The 13,015-nt window shown below is 40.7% G+C and overlaps 1 protein-coding gene across 6 annotated transcripts in view; it reads left to right on the top strand.

Annotated features, from left to right (window-relative positions):
* Positions 1–13,015, top strand: part of foxp2 (forkhead box P2) — a 103,367-nt gene that overhangs the window by 12,051 nt on the left and 78,301 nt on the right. The gene's annotated exons all lie outside the window — the stretch shown is intronic.

A 13,015-nucleotide genomic window follows, 5' to 3' on the forward strand; every position in this document is an offset into this window, starting at 1 on the left:
TTTGTCCAGTATTCAGTTAAATCTTCAAAGATGAACTCTTACTGCATATCTGCTAGCCTAAAAATGTCCCTCTAATCATTGCAAAAATGTGTAATTGCCTCAACACTGCAAGCTGCACTTCCACCGTAGACACATATAAAAATCTACAGCAATTAAGCATATCTTTGGCTACTTTAAAGAAGCTACAGCTCAGTCTGAACAGCTCTCTGCGCACATTTCCAGTTTGAAATTGATTTCTTGTCATAGATCAGAGACCTCTTGTCATACCATTTTCAATCCTCAGATGGTTTCTCTGAGCCCGCTAACTGTCGTCCCTGTGAGTGGGCAAACAGGGGAACCTCCACGGGTCTTTACCCTGGGCACTCAGAACAGTCGAGGGGGTAGAGGCAGAAATCAAAGGGACTTGGATCATTCCCCATTGGCAGCCTCCATTGTCTAGCTGATTTGGGATTGGTGGAGAAGGTGAAAACTGCAGGGTCGGTGTGTGGGGGTGGATGGAGATCAGGCAAAGCAACCCTTCTTTTTTTTCTAATCTTTATCCACCATTAACCCCAGTGCCCCCGTGTGTGGCTGAGATCAGGGCCATTGGTCAATCCCCCATTCACTGCCACCCAGAATATTTTAAAGTTAAGCTCCATCGCTTAACAAAAAAAGTCTTACTCATCAAAGGTTTACTTTCCCTTCTTTCCCCCTTTTCCTCACTTTTGCACTCACTCCCAAGGATCTGCTGCCGTTCTTCATGCGCCCTTCTCTCTATGGTCCACTGTTTTGTCTTCACACTTAGGAAAGAGGGAGGGGGAGAAGCTGAAAGTTTTTTGGAAGTTCCCCAGTTTCCATTTTTCGATTTAATGAAGTTTGGGGTAGGGTCTGATTGTGTCATACTGTGAGCAAATTGGAAGAAAAGCCAGTGACATCTTGCCCTTTGCTGAGCTCTCTGATTAGGAGATGTCCTGTTCTTACATTACTTCCATGAAGGAATTATTTTTGCATACCTGACATTTATATTTCCAGCAATTTTTTCCTCTTCTTTTTAACTGGTGTGAATGCTCCATATAAAACCCAGTTTAAGAAGAAGATAGAATTCAGTCCAGGTCCTGTTCTCAGTATAAACACTTTAGATTAATCTCTTTCTCCACACTATACTTTTTTCCTAGCAACTATCGGGTATTTATCTCACTCACATCTATCTAAAAAAGAAATAACTGAGGGTCAGAGTAAAAAAGCAAGAGAGGATGTGGAGATGGAGGATGTCGGGTGATGAGTAAAGAAAAGAAATTGCACGGCGAATGTTTGTCCTGAGTGCACAGTTGCTATGAGAATGAAGTTTTCAAGGAGGCTCAGAATGAGTATTACCATCATTACCTCAGAAGAAGATGGCTCTATTGATCCTCTGCGGTATTCCCCTCTTTTTCTTTCATGCTATCTGTTATCCAGTTGATTATAAATTGCCAAATCTTCATTCGAATATGAACGGATGAATCTGAATCTAGAATATGTAATTTAAGAAATTTTAATGCAGGAAAAAGAAAGTTAATTTCCCTCAGCAAAGGTGGCCTGCCTCAGCATACTTTGGGGCCCTTGCAGTAGTTCTGTATATGTGTGTGCGTCATATTAGATAATACTCGTTGGAAATACCGCATGCAATAGCTTAATTTCTGAAGAAAAGGGAGCAAAGATCTGCTGTTTCAAGTGTTATTCTTTCCTTGCAATTTAATTCAAGAAAATCTTGGGGCGTGGAAGCAGGGCCTGATGGCATCTCTCCAAGAGCCTGAGATTATTGTGAAACCCAACCTGAGGCAGGCATGACATCAGAGAGGCCTGACTTTAGGTTGAACTCCTTATTTCAGGTGGGACGAATTATGAGTGGGCTTTGCTCGCAGGTGATCGTGTCCAGTGAATCGGTCGCACACACTCGCGCATTCTTCTCCCAAGGTCTGAATGCTGATTGTCTTGACAGATTGAACTCGTGTGTTATCACCAAGCTGTCACGCAGCCTCATTTTTCAGCCTGCACAAATAGTCTAAAGTTTATGTTAGCCCTTCCCAGCGCAGTGTTTTATAGGGATATTGCCATCGTGACATAAACTAAATCCTACAGTGTTTTAACCTGCTGATGAGTTCTGTTTATGTAAGGGTCTGCATGCTAAGGTGCAGTACATGGAAATAACTGAGTTGCCAAGAAGTTGTTCCTGAATTCTTGGGAGACACTAAAAATCAAACATTATTTTAAATGTGATTACAATTAACTTTTTGCACGTTAGCTTTGTGAACTTAAGTCTGTCATAACTACATTTAGTTTTTTTTTTTATTTGAGTGACTTAGTTTTGCTGTTTTTAATTAATGGTAGGATTCCTCTCTATGATAAGACTTTCTCTCTCTCTCCCCCCCCCCCCCCCCCCCCTTTACTTTCTCTCAAAGTAAAAGTTTCAAATCAAACCACACGGTCACAGCCACTGAAAAAGCTTTTACTCCAGAGGCAACAAGCCAAGTCCTTTGTTCGTAATGATCATTTGATCGCAGCTTGAAAAGGGATACAGGCGGCAGCGAAATCCTACAAGAGCTTGGAATCTGACTTCCTCACCACAAACCACAAGCCTAGACAGTGCAACCGCTACTACCTGGTTGGAGGCGAAATGGGCAAAAAGTATTCATGTGTGTGGAAAAACACACTCACACAGCATGCTCGATTTGGGTCATGGAGCTGACAGACAGTGGAATGTGAATGTGTGTATGTTGACAAACTCCACTGCACTCTGAATGGGGTTTGTGATTACACCTCATCATGCGTGTTGCATCGGTCCTGTCTCCGGCCCCGATCCTTCTCCCTCCCTCCATCTCTCTCCCTCTCTCTCTGCTTTCCTCTTGCCTTCCACTCTCTTCACCCCCCCACACCCCCCAATTTCTCCCCCTCTCACCGCAGTGCCTCTTAGGCAATCATGTGGTCACACTACCTGACTCCTTGCTGCTCAAGAGTGCAGTTGACAAAAACAGCCCGAGGCCCGTCATGTGGAAAAGATTCAGTCGGCACACAGCATACATCCTACCCCCCACCCTACAACTTCTCACTTTCTCCCGCTAAGTAACTGGAGCACCGGGGTGTTTCCTTCTTCTGCTCACCTGTGAAGGAAAATGGCAGGGCTTTCCTCCTGTCTGGCCATATGAGAGAGTGGGTATTTTTGTGTTTGCAACTTTGCAGCCACGGTACGTGGATGCCGCTTTAAACAGCCGTGCAAAAGCGCATGTGGGTGTACGTGTGTGCTTTCCACCCTCTCCCTACCACACTCTGAGAGGTGCAGGCAGTTTCTCTTTGTCTGATGAGTTGCACACCTCGTGTCATGTAACATAAAGCTGGCGGTCAGTGAGAGCTCTCAGCTGTCAGTCAGCTTGGTGGTCCTGGCCTGTCGAGCTGCTCACCTGTGTTTATTGGACAAGACCCCCTCCACATTACCCAGGGAGAACATCTTGTCTCCCCTCCTTTTCTTTTTCTCTTCCTCTCTGCCATGCCTTCTCTTTTATTTTGTCTCTTTTTATCATTCCCTTTGTCTGTCCTTCTTCCTCTTCCCGTTTCTCAACATAGTATCATTTTTGTTTAACTTCTCTCTCAGTCATTTTTTAAAATCCACCCCTACCTCCTTTCCCGAACTCTTCTCCCTACTGTCCTGTACAGTTTATTTTTCTGGCTTTCTTCCCTGTTTTTGCTTTTCTACTATTCTTTTGTTTCCTTCTCTCTCCTTTCCCGCTGTCCGTTTTGATTTTGAATTATTTTGGGACCTCTTTTGTCACTCCTTTGAGTTTGAAGCCAAAGAGGCGGTGGTGTTCATCTTTTCTCTGCACCTGGATGAACACACGCACGAGCTTGCTTGCACCGCCGCTGGATGACTGATTGAAACTTGTGTCTCAAAGTTGCTAATGTTCGCTGAAGCATTATATTGTAGATAAAGTAAATAAACTGGGGTACCATGGGAGAAATCTCTGGAATAGACTGCTGAGATCTCACAGATGACACACACACATTCACATGCATGTAGACTGGCAGAGGCTTTCTCTCTTTCACTTACACAAAGACGCACACACTCACACATCAAGCAAATGGCTGAAGAAATGTCAGCGAGGCTGAGGCGTGAGCAGAGCTAGGGCGCGGAGATATTTTCTATGGCTCAGGAATTTCACAAGTTTAATGTTTTTTGAGAAGCTCTCTAGAAAAATAACAGTTAGACTCAAGGATCTGCAGTCAAGTGGTCGATTATATAGCAAGCATATAGCTATAGAGTCTATTGTTAGTATCTATTTTAAGATCTAATGAAAAAACATTTTATTCTTTACTTACTGAATTTCCTAGCAGGTAAGTAAGTCATGCTTAACCAGGTAGTTTTCACATATTTCACAGCGTACCCATAGCCAGAAACCTTGGACTGTATATAAAGGATGGCTGTAACCACCATTATGTCATCCAATGAGTTTGTAAAGTCCAGTTATGAAGCTTTGATTTTAGTTTTTTACCAGTGCCAGATTATTTTTGGAGGGTAGAAGTCGTCATATTACACAAGAACATTTAAGGTTAACTTGGCAGATAATGCTAGTAGGTTTGGTTTTGGTTAAAACGATGAAGGCCATACATAGATACAGATGTTGTTATTTAATGCACAGCAAAATAAAAAAATAACTATAACAATAATTTCAACCACTGTAGCACAGATTTGTTGTATGGGTGGTACCACAAAGCAACACGTATTATTTGTCAGCTAAGTGCTCCAAAAGGCCCCACACCGCAAACATGATCAAGTGAGTCAAACTAATAAGGCTATGCTAAGAGACAGTTACCAGCTGCAGCTGCCTTTGTCAAAAATCATAGATAGCATATTCCAGTGAAATCAGCCAAAACAATTAAAATGCATAACTTTAAACCATTAATGTGGGAGATTTTCATGTGGCAGTAAGTATTCATTCCTCCACCTTTGGAGCCAGCTTCAAATGGCTTTTTGAGGAACTGCAGGTTCTGGCTTCTTTCTTTAGGCCTGGAGGTTGCTGCTTGGCTAAAAGCTTTTCATCTTCATTTATTAGCACTCTCTCTAGTCTGAACTTTGTAATTATACTTTTCTTTCCAGAAGTTTTTTTTTTTCACCCTTTTGAAAGACCCTTCTGACTTCAGTCAGTCCAATTTGAATTATTTTTGTTGGACAGACTTAATAGCTAGGCTAGTTAGCATATTGGTTAAATGTGAGGGCTGACTCTTTGTGGCTGCAGGGTTTTAAACCAATGTCCACTGAATGATCCCTCAGTTTAGAATACTTGTGAGGTATTAAAGCCACACATCAATAGAGCCCTCCATTCATATTTTCACCTGCTATTATTTAAAACTCTCCTGTATTCAGTATAGTTCCATTCTGTGCTGTAAAGTGGTATTGGTGACATGGTAATACATTTGCATTGTGCCCAATGATAAATACTCTACCAGGTTTTACTCACTCCGCTGCTTCCGAATGTGTCCGGACAGCGCCTATATTGTCAAAGGCACGGGGGTCATTCAAAACTCGGTCTCCTTCCCTTCTGCCTTTTGTCAAATATTGCTGTGCGGGTGATAGTTTTCTCATTTATTTAGTGAATAGTTGGCGGGTGAAAAAGAAAGAATTTTACATTATGGAAATGATGGAATGGGTTATAATCTCCCACATATTCATCACAGCAGACATTGGACCCTTGTGATACCGTCCTCCATTTGGCTATTGTTCCCTTTCTCTTTTCGCATACTGTTCCCCTCAATGGGCAAAGCAGGCTTTAATCCTGTCTCTCTTTGGAATGACAATGTTTACTAGCTATCATTCAATAAGGAGCCAGGAGCACGAGACACATCCCTCTATCACTAAATGCTGTGTGAATGTGCTTGAGCCAGCTACAGAAACACGCTGTGAGCCCACTAAGGATAAAGGAGAGGCTGGCTCTACAAAGTGATTAGACTTTTTTTTTTTGTGTGTGTGTGTGTGTGTGTGTGTGTGTGTGTGTGTGTGTGTGTGTGTGTGTGCGGGTTTTGCAACCTTTAAAATCATTTTAGAACTTTTCTTTTACTTGACCCTCTTGTCATCCTTGTACTTAGTGTATACAGTATATTTGAAAAAAAATAAGCTTAGTGCAGGCTTGACAACACACTGATACAGCACCGTTGGGTAATTATTGCCTGTAAGTAGGGATTAGGGTTGTGGATGTTGACAGTAAATTGGCTCAGAGCATGTGTTAAACACGCCTTTATGTACAGACACCTTCTATTTTCTTGCAAAAATGGAAGGTGACTATTCATAAAGGGACTTTTTTTTCTTTTCTACATCACCCTTATTTAAGGATTGGCAGCACATTTGGTAAATATGTCTTTTGTTGTGTAAAAAAACAAGCGCGGTAATGAGATTTCTAAATATAAAACTTCAAAGAATGAAAAGCCAAACCTTTTTATTGTTTTTATTTTTCTCGTTTCCTTTGCCCTGCCGCACTATTTGCCTTTCAGAGTCTTGACAGCTTTAGAGATTAGTGCCATAGCTGCTAACAATCATTAGTGTGTTTTCACCATTGTGTCATGCACTGTTTTCTACCACCACCAACCCCCAGCTCTGCCTCCTGCGTGTCTCCTGCTTTCGTGCCGAGCAAGGAATGAAAAACAATCGTTATGACCTCCAGCGACCCCTGCAGACGCACAGTCAGTTAAATGGTTTGTAAGACGTTTAATTACCAAATGGTATAATCGTTATTCATCTCATCATTAGATGTATGATATTAAGTGAATTGCCTCCCCTGAGTCCCCGTGTTTCACAGATCAATAGATTTAGATGGAGTTTGAAGGGAGTAGGGGGCTGATTGGGAAGTTAAAACACTTCTGAGGCTCCTGATATGAACACAAGCATTGTTCCTGTGATGCACAGTGGTGACATTGACTCATTTATTTATGCAATTAGCTTTTATGTAGGTTTAATTATGCTAATTTCAATGTCGGCAGACAGGAATGGTATGTCACTTTTTTTAAATGGATTTACAGCTCCTGGGTTTATTTGGTGGTGAAAGGACAAGAAACAATGAATAAGGTTATGGCACCGCAGACTTCCCATCAGCAGAGTGCTTGCGTTTGCACTTTGGGACACTTTGTTGGTATCGTGCTTTGTTTGAAGGCATTGTGGAGATTGCTAATGCAGCGTGTACACCTCTGAGGCCCAGTAGCCTGCAGCTTGATATTGCCTGTATTCCCAGTGTGAATATGGCTGAGTGGTGATCGGGGACTTGCTGCACCAGAAGCTGCTATTCACTGCAGCAAGCACTACTAGCCTGAGTTAATTGTCCATTATCTGCTATTATCTAAGCTCTCCCTCTCCCTTTCTCTTTTATTTTCTCTCACTCATGATTCTAGCCATCACCACCAGTTTCACTCAGTATGCTGTATCCACTGCTTCTTTTTCCCTCCCTACTCTAGCAACCTTATACCAATGGTGTAGTCAAGTCCTGGCAACTGAGTTCAAATAGTAATAATGATTCCCTTTGTTCCTGACGTACCTCGAACAGGATTCTGAACATGAAGTCAGCAAAGCACCATGTTTAATCCTTGTCTTATCGTCTCACTAGTTGAGTGGGAGGTGCTGAACATTCTCATTCAGAGTACACATTTGTGGATTATTTATTCTTAAAAGCATGCAGAGGAATCCAAATACATTTGAATTATACTTTTTTTTTAAGTATAAAGTTAAAACGTGTTCAATATGATTAACAGTGACAAGCTATCATTTTGACAAGAGAAGCAATCTCTTATCCTGGATAAATAAATCAATTTAATTAAAGTTTATCAAAGAATATCAGCTTCTTCTTCTGGTTTCTCTTTGATGACATGATAGATCTGTCTGCAAAGGTGTTTGAGGAATCCTCAAATATTTCACTTGATGGCACTGTTTTCCTTTTTGCTCCAGCTGAAGCAACAGGGAATGTTTTATGTATGCTGGGCACAATGTGAAAAGTCTGGCTATGCCACAGATACGTGTCTTCCTCTTTCCTTCTGTCCCTGGGCACTGAGAAACTGTCAGAACATTGGCAATAAAAAAAATAATAAAATAAAATGTGCACTATATTATTTAAAAAGAAAAATATCCCACAGATAAAATGGTTTGAATCTAAGTACGCATTGATCCAGTTACTAAAATACTTTATTAAACTACTCCTTGTTGTTTTTGCTTCGCTGTTTAAATGAATCCACATGCACTCCAGTTGTGTTGCTATAAATTCTTCTACTCATTCCAAGCAAGATGATGCACACTATAAGACATTCCTCAAGTTAATTTCTTTCCTTGATATAGTTTTGTCCTTGTACTCAATTAATCACCACATACCGCTAGACTGCATATTAGACCTCACCATTTACTAATAGACACTTTTTAAGGCTTTCATTTACTGTATGAAATTGCTGATTAGAAAAATGTGGGAATCTTGTATGGTAATGTACAGCTCTTCTTGTGCAATTTATTGCTGTAAATGCCAAGACCTTTGAGGGGCAAAACATATTATTAGAAAGCTACTTAGAAGCCAATACAATATTTTTTGTATTTTTATGTTTTTTTCATGTGATGTACTTGTAGTTATGCAGTGCTTTTCTGGTCTTACTGACCACTCAAAGTGTTTTGAAAAGTGCTTTTTTTCAGTCAGTCAGACTTTGGTGTCAGTACACTCAGTGCAAAATCATGTGTCAAATTCTGTCATGTCATTTGTCAAACCCTTAGAAAAGAAATTAGCTAATAAGTTTTAAATATTCCCAGGAGATGGTTCACCTTTGGGAATGTACATTTTTAAGTCGACACAATATTAACTCGTGTTTTTCATTTTTCTTTTTAATGTTTAGACTTACTGTTGCTAATATTTTAGATGAAACTCCTAGAATTGTATTGTGTAATGAATTTCTTCTCATTGTTCAAGAGTGACAAGACACTGAATGTAGGGTTCATGAATAAGGTCAAGCAAACTGAGGATTTTTAGGGTTATGAATGATGTGTTTATTACAATATTTAAATCATTTTACAATAATATATAAAGAATGTTATATAATATATGCATGCAACCAAATATCTGTCAGTGCTAGATTGTAAATTGTATATTTGTTGGTATAAATTGTGGTATTACACTGTAAAAAGTAGTTGCCAGTTCATACCATTATTTAACAGGGATATTTCTTACATTGTAGTTATGAGTTGAAAAAAATAAAAAGTATTCAAGCCTAAAACTGTAGTTAAGAGCGCTCCACTCTGGCCACCATTTGTCCATTAGTTTTCCTGTTCTCTCACACAGAGTGAGACTTAAGCTGAGTTTAAATAGGAGTTGGATGGATGGATTAGAGGTGTGTGGGGCGCTGGGGGATCAAGATCATATTAAGTGCTCACAAAGCAAATTGCTCAACATTAAGAAGTCTTGATCTGGTGGTCCTGCTTCACAAGCAGCCTGTAAAGAAGCAATATATCACAGTAAAAAATAACTACAGCTTGTATTTCAGCATCGTGCGCATCATAAATAAAGGTGTGCCACGTATAATTGAGGCTCGTGCACGGGGAACTCGGCTGGAGATGAGAAATGGAAATCTGTGTACTGGTAAATAGATAATCACACAAAAGTAATTGAGGTTTTCAAACCCCAATCTAGTCTGCCAGCATGAGCTCGTTTGCATGTTAATCACGTCAGTGATTTCCCTTCATCACAGGGAAGTCCGTGCACACTTCCATAACCAGCTTTTAATTGCATTTAAAATGTCACAGAGGTGGAACACATGTAATTTAGCCAGAACTGTGTCCAAATTAATGGGTACTACTGAGACGCTCCATTGGACAGGGTTGGAAATGAGAGAGGCTGTCCATTGTTTGGGTCTTTATTAGAGATGCCTCAGTCTTTCCGTCTCTCCACGATAACATCTTTACAGCACCTTTTGAAGTTTCTATCAAGACTTCAAAATGAAATCTGACAAGCATTTTGTGAACGACTTAACTCTACAATAGATGCCAACTTCTTGCAAAAAAAAAAAGCCAAATGGATGGACATTAAAAAGATGGAAAAAGGAAACATCAAAGGAAGAGAACGCAAAGTCAAAGTGTTAGGTTTTAAATGGAGAAAGAAAGGGAGGAATAGTTTATTTTCTTTCATCACCAGGTGTTCTTTGGCGTATAAATTACCAAGATGATGTTTCCATAACACAGCTTAGGGCACTCTAGAGAGGGGAAACCTGCAAAACAGACCTATTTAATTTTTCATAGAGGTGGACCATCAGGAGCAATAAGCCAATATTCCTCTTCACCTTTTCCAGATGCCTTCTACACCACTATATCTTACCAAAAACCCAAGCCCCTCTTACTTTTGGATTTCATTTTTTTTTTTTTTTTAAGAAAAAGTTCTGCCGAGACCTACATGAAAGGAAGGAACTGTTGAAATGTTAATTTTACCATCTGCTGTTGAGGTCTGCTACCTTTGTGTGTGTGTGTGTGTGTGTGTGTGTGTGTGTGTGTGTGTGTGTGTGTGTGTGTGTGTGTGTGTGTGTGTGTGTGTGTGTGTGTGTGTTTTCTTTTTTCCTGCCTTCTTTAATTCCCAGTAGTTCTGTTCTGTTTCATGAATGTGCTGCTATTTTGGCTGTTTGAAGTCATGGGGTTTCTGTGAGCGTGGCTACGACTGGCTGGAAAATACAATGCCACATGGCGGATGGTGGAGACTGTCCCATTAGTTTCCTGTTTAGAGCCCTGTCCCTCCTGGTAACACTGCTTCTTATACCAGTCCCAAGGATCCAGTTACACTCCCATGCATGCCCAGCTCCAGCACACAGTTTGTCCGTCCCTCTTGCTGACTCGGGCTTGCCCTCGCTCCCTCTCCTTCATGAGTCTGCATGTCTTTGGGGACCTATTTAGTCTGTTTATCTTAATGCTGAGGATTTTAATCACTCGTTAACAAGACCCCTAGCACCTTTGTCCAATAAAAGGTTTTTCTCCCTCTCAGCACACGTTATTGGTAGTTTTCCTGTAAGCTCTACAAACCCCCGTCGAATCCAAGATGGAAATGAAATTCTTGACAGCAGTATTTCCCCATCTTTATGTGTCCAGCCTTTTCATCAAAAAAGTTGACACTTTTAAAAGCAAAGACATATTGCCAAGTTTGCTGTAAAGATTTTGCCAAATGGATAGATTCCATTGTGAGATTTGATAGTTGGCAATTAGGGTGAGACATCCTGTGTGCAGAGTTGCTTAGCATTTTCCTTGGCCGGGACCAGATTGTTTAGTCTGCTCTCATTGTGAGCTGTTTCTGAGCTGCAGTTGACGGTTGTTTGCAGAGCGCTGGGGGAAAATGTGAGAGGGGCCAGTGCCTTTCTCTATTTATTTATTTTCCCCGTCCTTGGAGCTGGAATCTGATTTGTGTTCATGTTTCTCTATTCTCTCTGAGCGGTTTTTAAGTGTGGCTGCTGAAATCTAGACTCTGTATGACCTCACTGCGCGGCCTGTGTTTCATTAATGACCAGCCCTGTGGTTTGGGGAGAGGAATATTTTTCATATGACACCGCCTTGCATTAGCGCGAAGCGGCAGCTGCACAACCACAAAACCATCCAATTTTGTGGCTTTGAAAGGTGTGAAAAGTTCATCTCCCTATAGCAAGCCTTGCATTTATAATTATGCTCAGTGTATGTATGTATATGTGTCAAGAAGCGGAACTACTGAAGACTTGTAAAAGAAACCCAAAGGAAAAAAAAGTCACCTGCTAATGAAACATTTGTCTTTCATTCTCCTTGGCAACTTGTAAAGTAAATAGTGGCGATATATTTCAGAGAAAGATGTTTACACACTTAAAGCTCTGACATGCTATGCCTTCGTGAAGCCACCTAAAATAACAAGCAGAAATTCAAAGTGGAATAGGTAGCACTTTGACAGCTCGATTCATCTGTAGCAAATATTTGATTTCAACATGATTTTATACTGTTTGGAACCCTTTGTGGGTCCAAGTCTTTTTAAGTCTTATTTTTTCCAAGTGCCACATCTGGCATATGGAGTATTTCTTTGCAGATTGATTGATTTCCCAGGCTTTGTTGGAAGCCACACGGCGTTTTACTAAGAAGCATGCAACAATTCACAGACACACGTAGCAAGCCTCTATACCCCCTCCCTTCTCAAAAAAGAAAAAAAGAAAAGCTCAGACACTAGACTACTGTAACTGTTTGGTACCTTGCAGGATATTGAAAATCCAAGAGGAAACCTCAGATTTGTCCTCTCCTAAAACAAAGAGCCCTTGTGCTCCGGCCATCCTCTTCTCTTCCCCCCTCGCACTTTAAAACCATACCTTCATCATCATCATACCGATAAATAAAATGTCTTTGAAAACACAAGATAATTTCAAGTCATTCGCTGCGGTGCACTCCTCTAGTTCTGTCAGCTTGAAGGCAGGAGTTGGAAGAGGGAGAGATTGAGGTAAGTCACCAAGTCTCAGGGAGAGTGAACAAAGAAGAGAAGATTACCTAATAGTCCTGCTATGTATTTGAAGTGGAGCCTGCTGTTTGTTTGGGGAGGTTCAGGAGATGGATGTGCAGGGAGATGTCTAAAGGGCAGCTGATGGGTACTTTTAAGCTGTCAGAAACAGCCATTTGTCTTCTTGAATAGATGACAACAGGCTTCGACAGGGGCAAATGACAACAAAGAGAGAAAGTTATTGTCTCCCAAGTTCGCACAGTGTTGAGAATGTTGCCTCCAAGTATAATTGGGCACCTTTGTGTAAATTAAGAGTCATCCACAGTGATAAGTTGACAAGGCTTATAAGCCACTCATGCATGCACTCACTATTTTTGGTGCCTGGTGTCATGAGATCTCTAATCAGTCTGCAGTCTGCTTGTATATGTTTGTAACCAATACAGGTTTGCTAGTTGTCACTGTTTATAAAGAAGTAGTTAACTTAATTAATGCCAAACTGATGCTTAACTTTCTTGAATTAATCTCATTAGAAGTCCACATTATATATGTTGCTCGAAAGATGCAGAGATTTTTAGATG

This window comes from Rhamphochromis sp. 'chilingali' (genome assembly GCF_963969265.1).
Source record: "Rhamphochromis sp. 'chilingali' genome assembly, chromosome: 7".
NCBI classification, from domain to species: Eukaryota; Metazoa; Chordata; class Actinopteri; order Cichliformes; family Cichlidae; genus Rhamphochromis; species Rhamphochromis sp. 'chilingali'.